We start from the raw sequence: 7713 nt of genomic DNA, 5'->3' as shown, positions 1-7713 counted from the left end.
TCCTCTCTGAATATACAAGTAATTAAGAGGAATCATGGTTTAAAGAAACCCTCAGTATTTAACTCATCCCACTAATTCAGCTTCACTTCTCTATTCACAGGTGAATTTTATTTCTATGAATTTCTTTCCACCTAAGAAGTTGTTCATCTGATGACCCTAAAGTGCTCTCTGCTGCCTTATCAACCACCGTCTGTGTCCTCTTGAGCAGGGCTGTCCCTCATTACAGCTTAAAAGGATTTGTAGTCAATGAGGAGCCATGATATTTATACTTTGTCAAAATGTTGGTAACAGCCTGTTCCTTTCTTTGAAAAATGACTATCAGCAGGGTTAAATGATGCATTTGACCAATAAGATCACACTCAATCACACACAATCCTGAATACAATATTTTAAAAAAATCTATATTTTAAGAAAATATTTCAAAATATTTATAAACGAAAAATAAAAAAGAGAAGCAGTTGCATATTCAGCTGCAGATCAGAATACAATACTATTTTATTTTCCAGGATTTATGTTACTTTTTCATCATGTTGACATTTTTAGTTCAATAAAGGATCCAAAATGGACTGAAATTCATCCATCATTTAAACAAAAAGGTTCAGACAAATGCGAACAGCATCTGAAATAAAGCCCTCTTCCCAGCACTCTCCTCTGTGGCCCAGACGTAACCTGGGCTCTTTTCTCTCAGTCTGCCCGTGTAATTGAATCAAAACAGCTGCAGAACAGCATGATGGGAGTCATCATGTCTGTCTGTGTTGTTTCCTGTCCACAAGTACATTCACAGATCAATCCGACAATCACGGCCACTTTACACAGTGATTGGCCAGGCATGTGGTGGTGAGAAAATGAGCATGGTTTGAACTCCTTTCTTAAGTTTTCTGTTTTATTCTTCACACAACTAATTCTGTCACTTTCGGTGGGTACAAATAAGTGCAACACTATAAATATCATCAAGGAGGGACAGTTTACCAACGATTACGATTCCCACCCTGCCTCTGGCTCATGGGTCTTCATGTCTTCAGATTTCTGCAGCTCATTCTTTAGCTCCGCTATTTCCAGGAGCATGGCCTCTTGGTCCTTTTTTTCAGTTGAAATCAGAACTTGACCTCAAAGAATTCTGCTACCACACACGCACATACAGACTCCAGTAAAACAGTCACAGACAAAAGCAGATCATTACATACACAATGTTCCATTAGTGTAGCTCCAATGTGTATATTTCAGGCAGATTTACACTGCTTTATTGTGACAAAACTCCTCCAGAGTGTGTTTGGATCAGATTCTCTGACCAATCTATCTTTCCATCTAAAGTTTTTCTTTGTCTAAGTGCTGATCACCTCAAATGCACCACCTTAATGCAGGTGTGAACGAGGTATGAAAGCTTGCATGCTAGCTCTTTCTATGTAAATACTCTGGACTGATGTCAAACCTTTATGGAAACCACCCTTCCTCCTGCAGCTCTGTGTGTGCATTGCAGTTTTTCTCATGAAAGTGAATGTCAAAAGCATCAAAACCTTACAGGAACGTCCACCCGCCCTGCTCAGCATTTCCAGTATTTCACTGCAGCTGACAGGAACTGCTTCTCCTGCACAGCTCTTATGAAACCCAGCTTCTGCTGCAGTTTGTCTCTGTGTGGTAGAGTTGTCTGCTGTGCTACCTACAAAGGAGCATCACTCAGGAGGCCCAGTCTAATCCATGAATGTATGAAGACAAACCATTGGCTGTTTATTAGAAGGAAAAAACAAGTTAGAAAGTCCTGCCAGAGTCCCTTAAGTAACGGTTTCTAACATCTGAGCCATGGGCAAATGCCAGGCCACTGATACTTTGCTACCAGGCTGCACACATTATTTGTGAGGTACTTACCTTGGAGTTAGTTGTTTTTCTGTGCTGGATTTTTCTTCATCATTCTTTGTCACACCCACAACAGGATACTGATTTCCAACTAAAGTAGCGTCACGCTATCATCACCCACTTACTTAATCTGCACATGTGCTGTGTTCCTATTGCTGCACTAGCTAGAACATAAACTATGGGCCTAATGCAACTTGTACGCACAGTCATTCTAAAGTGGTAGGTACGAGTTATTTAACTTGTGGTATACACCAATTTTAACATTTACATTTAACAATGTATGCCAAAAAATGTACAAAAATACAATTTTTTACTATTTTTATGTCAAAATCCAATATTTTGTCTTCCTGTAAAACAAAATGTGACGCATGCTTAGGTAGCATGAACAAACTAATTTCAACCAATAACATCTTGACATTCACCCATCAACCAATCTTCAACTTTTACCAATACGGTGCAAAGATCCATTAGATAGCTAGCTATTACTGTGAAAAGACACAGCACTCTCACATGTACAAAACTTTATACACAACTTTATCTGTAATTTGGGTGAAACTGGATCATATTCAATGGAGGAAATATTGTCTGGTTTCCCTCTGACTTTCTCTGGCTGTTAATGCTAATGTAGCTGCAGTTAGCATGCAAGTGAATGGGGCCCAGCAGCCCCAGTGATCACACCCTCTGAGGCAGACAGGCAGTGTAAACCACCTGGCACATTTAGGTTAGAACTTTTCTGCATGTTGCTGTGGGTTTACTCTTACTAAGGGGAAAAAGAAAGTGGAAAAGTCTGAACAGATTTCTTTACCATCTGCAGTTTGTGTTGAGTTGTTTCTTCAGGAAGGTCTTGAGTTGAAGGAATGTACTTTGATTGTATCTGCAGTTTATGTAAGTTACTCCGCAGTTCACTTCAGGTGTGGCTGTGTGATGACTTTTAGAGTGTGATACAAAGTCAACTTTGGTTGTGGAGTCCCTCTGTTTGTGCAGCCGTAAACTGTTGATTCTGGACATTTCTACAGTGCTGATGCAGAGGACAGACAGTCTGAATAATAATAATGTTTTTTCAGCTGGAAATATACAGATGTGTAAGAAAAAATTGGAGAAGAAGAGGAGGAAGAAGAAAGACTGGAGCACACCACCTTTCCCAGGGTCACTACACTGTCGGGAATTGGATCTGTAGCTAGAACTGCAGACATGTCCTCTGCAGTTTCCCTGGGAATTTAGGGAGTATAGCAACCTGTGGGTGGAATATTCAGAAATTAAAAAGTAACATTTTGTTGATTGTTTTAAGAAAAGGAGAAAAAGAAAGAGGCTGCCAGACAAGGTTAAATTTCGGATTGGCTTTTAGTTGTTAAGAGTGAAATAAAAGGGTGCCAGACACCAAGCTGGCCTTCTAAGTGTTGAACTAGTAAGTCATATTAGCTGGTTTGTCTTGTTTTGTCACACTTGATGTTTGGCTGTGGTAACAAAGTTGTCGACTCACTAGTTTTTGATCACAAGTCATGTAATCAAATGCATGTGTACAGCTGTCCACCAACAGTGCTGTATAAGTATAGTATATATATAGTATATTATAAGTATATAATATATATATAAGTAAGTAGCTGTATAATTGCAATTGCAAAAAAAACAACCAATTCTTACACAAGGTTTCTTTAAAAGAGTAAAACCGCTTTTAAAAATTGTTTTTCCTGGCAATGTAGGGAAGGCTTTGACACTTTGATCTTCAGACTAAAAATTAAATGTATATACAAACAGTTAAAATCCAGATAATTTAACATTTTCAGCTACTATTTTTGGTATTTAGTCAGGACTTTCTTATCTATTAAAATTTCTGGGAAGAATTTTGTAGTAGTTCCCAGAGGATGAATCCTGAAGACTTTAGTGATCTCCTGACCTTTCTTGTTGCATCACCATAAGTGTCACATTTGTGGTTTTGGGTAAAATGTCTCAACATCTACTGGATGCATTATCATGAAATGTGTAACATTCATGTCCTCTTCATAATGAATTCTAGTAACTTTGGCGATCCCTTAACCTTCCCCGTAGTAAATTTTAATTTGTCCAATACTTTGGTTTATGATCAAACAACTGTACTTTGTTTTTAGTGCTAAGTGGCAAATGTTAGCATTCTTATTTTCATAGATGTTTTTATTCATTTTGACAGGCAAAAGTAAATACAATGGGAAATAATGACTTTTTCCTTTACCAAAAACAACAACAACCACTAATCTACCCCCCACCCCCCTCCCAGTCCTACATAGTCTTGTTGCAGATTAGTAAAAGTGAGAAATAATATACATCCTTCCTTCTTACCGTAAGCAGATGCAAATATGTGTGTCATGTTTGCTGGTGTCATGTGACATCTATTGCATGTATCTGCGATATTGGAATACATTTTGGAGAGTTTGGAATTGGTAATATAAATACGGTGGACCACCTTAAATTGTATCAAATTAAGCCTGGAGCAAGATGTACTGTTATACACTCTAGATAATACAGAGTCCCAGTCATTGTCATCTATAACTCTGCCAAGTTCTTCTTCCCAATCTTTTCTGATTTTATCAAGAGATATCTGACTAATATGGGAGATTAAGGTGTAGATTTTTTAAATAAGGCCTTTCTGGTTTGTGGGAAGGTCCAAAATTGAGTAAATTACTGAGTTAGGTGGAGTATTGGGGAAAAAGGTGCTATGTGATTTAACAAAGTTACGGACCTGGAAATATCAAAATAGGTGAGATTTTGGAAGGTCAAATTGTTCACATAGTTCACTGAAGTTAAATAAAGCCATAAAGAAAAGGCTATATCTGTGCTAGGAGGGAGGAAGAGATGGTTATTATGGATGGGGCTATGATTAGACAATCCCTGGAGTCAAAAATTTATCTAAATTGAGACCAAGTTTAAAGGGTAGAGACGACAATTGGGTTACATGTAAATTGGGATGATCGAAAGGGCAATTTTGATGTAAGCAATGCTAAAAGTGAGGTAGAACAGGATTTAGCTTCGAGTTTACTCCAGTTTAATTCAGGTTCTTGGATCCAGAGAGTCATTTTGGGTATGTTGGCTGCCCAATAGTAGAGTCTTAAGTTAGGGAGAGACAATCCACCTACGGACCTATGCCCTTGTAAAAACTCTCTCCTTGTCCTGGGGGGTTTGCCTTTCCATATAAAAGATGAGATTAGTTTGTTTATAACACGAAAAAAGGAATTGGGTAAAAAGATCGGCAAACATTGAAAAAGATACAGAAAGCGTGGAAGCACGTTCATTTTGATGCAATTTATCCTGCCTGCTATAGTTATATGCAAATTATTCCACCTTTCCAGGTCTGATTTAAGCTTGTCGATTAGGGGTGGAAAGTTGCTCTCGTAGAGATCTGATATCTTACGGCAGATATGCACACCCAAGTACTTAAAGCTGTTTTTAGATATTTTAAATGGGAGATACACATCAGGGACCCCAAGGGCCAAGTTATTTACAGGAAAGCATTCACTCTTTGAAAAGTTCAATTTATAACCCGAAAATGTTCCAAAGCTATTTAGCAATTAAATTATCTTAGGGATGGTAGTTATTGAATCAGAAATAAACAATAATAGATCATCTGCACATAAGGAAAGTGTATGTTCTAAACCTAATCTGTGGATTCCTTTACTAAAACTGGCCGATTTAAGTGCAAGAGATAAAGGTTCTATTGCCACGGCGAACAACAATGGGCTCGCAGGACACCCTTGGCGGGTTCCTCTGCTAAGTGTGAAATATTGGGATTTCATACCATAAGTGCTTACGGACGCTTTAGGAGAAGAGTATAAAAGAGCAATCCAAGATACATACTTAGACCCAATGCAGAACCTCGTGAAGACCTCCAACAGATAACTCCACTCCACCCTATCGAAAGCTTTCTCCGCATCCAAGGAGACCACCACTTCTGGTGTCACCCCGGATGCTGGAGAAAAAAGAATATTGAGGAGGTGGCGAATGTTGGAGAAAGAGTGTCGGTTTTTCATAAACCCAGTTTGGTCGAGTGAAATAATGCTCGGCATAATCGATTCAAGTCGTAAGGCCAGTGCTTTAGCTAAAATCTTATAATCAGCATTTAAAAGAGAAATGGGACAGTAAGAACTACAATCAGAATCATCTTTACCCAGTTTTAGTAATAGGGTTATTGACGCTTTGGTGAGAGTTTGAGGCAGGGCTCCCTGGTCCATAGAGTCATTGAACATGTTTAAAAGGAGAGGGATTCATTTATCAGCTAATTTTTTGAAGAACTCTATAGGATAGCCGTCTGGGCTAGGGGCCCTTGCCACTTTGCATTAGTTTAATTGAATCTGCAATTTCACAAATTTCTAAGGCTCAATCCATTTCCCTCTTCTGAGCAGAAGATATACAGTAGATGGGAATTCCAGGTTATCCAGGAAACCCATCATGTTTGTTTTGTCGGTTGGGGATTGTGAAGTATGTAGAATATTTAATAAAAGAATAAAATGTTTTAAAGGTTTCATTTATGACAGATGGCATTACTATAAGTGCACCTGAGTGGGTTCTGATCTGTTTAATTTGCTGGGATACTGATTGGCATTTAATTTGGCGTGACAGATGACATCCTGCCTTCACCTGCTTCATAAAGAAATGAAGCATGTATTTTTCAGTTTCTTGTGTTGACAGTGTTGTAGTTCATTTAAAGGTTTTGTCTCTCCTTATCTAATTCAGGGGATGAAGATACTGATAACTTTCTGTCCAATTATCCATTTAATAGCTGTTCCTGTTTTTGTTTCTCCCAGTAACTAGTCTCGCAGATGGGGATATAATCTCTCCTCGGATTACCACCTTTAGTTTCTACCAAAGTAGAGATGGGGATATGAGATCAGACTTGTTAGTAACAAGAAAATCGTCAATTACTTTTGAGATTGTTTTGCAGAATCCCTCATTGTTCAGCAATGTGCAATTCAACCTCCACAGGCGGCGTGTTTTTTGTAAAAGTATAAACGAAAGGTCGAGTAACAATGGACCGTGGTCAGATATCACTATCGTTGAGTATTCTATATTCTCAACAGCAGGAAGAAAATAATTATCAATGTTAAAATAATCAATTCTTGAAAATGTTTTATGGACCTATAGAGTAAAAAGAAAATTGTTTTTTTATCAGGATATAGAAAGCGCCAAGGGTGCACAACTCCCATTTGATTCATAAATGATGAAATAGCTTTGGCCATTTTAGAAGGAGAATCCTGCCTTAGGCGGGATTTGTCTAACAAAGGGTCTATTGCACAATTAAGATCACCCCCTAAGATCAAATGGTGGGAACTTAGATCTGGTAAAAGTGAGATTACTTTCCTAATGAATGCCTCATCATCCCAGTTGGGTGTATAGAGATTGACAAGAACAACAGGTACATTATTAAGGGAGCCTGAGACTATAACAAACCGACCTTGGTGGTCAGCTATAACGTTTGTTGGGCTAAACTGTATTTTTTTATGTATTAAAATCACTGTACCCCTTGCTTTGCTACTAAAATTTTAGTGGAAAATTTGGTTGACCCATGAAGCCTTTAACCTATGGTGATCCTTAGTGATCAAATGCGTCTCCTGTAAGAAAGCAATTTCCGTTTTAAGATGCTTTAAGTGAGAAAATATGCAGCAGGGGCTAGCTCAAATAGTGGCATCGGCAGCTTGCAGTGGCATTTCCGGTGGCAGGTTGAGATGCCAACGATTTTTCCTGAAATGCCACGGCATCTTTCACCGTTTATATGGTATTTCCGGTGGCAATCTAGGATGCCGCGGCACCTGCCGCTGTTTGTGTGGGTTGCCACCGGTTCACCGTAAGATGCCACGGCATCTTTCGCCGTTTATGGGGTATAACGGTGGCAAACAA

This window comes from Dicentrarchus labrax, unplaced genomic scaffold (genome assembly GCF_905237075.1).
Source record: "Dicentrarchus labrax unplaced genomic scaffold, dlabrax2021, whole genome shotgun sequence".
Lineage (NCBI taxonomy): Eukaryota > Metazoa > Chordata > Actinopteri > Moronidae > Dicentrarchus > Dicentrarchus labrax.
The sequence above is the reverse complement of the archived record's forward strand: the minus strand, read 5'-3'. Positions refer to the sequence as shown.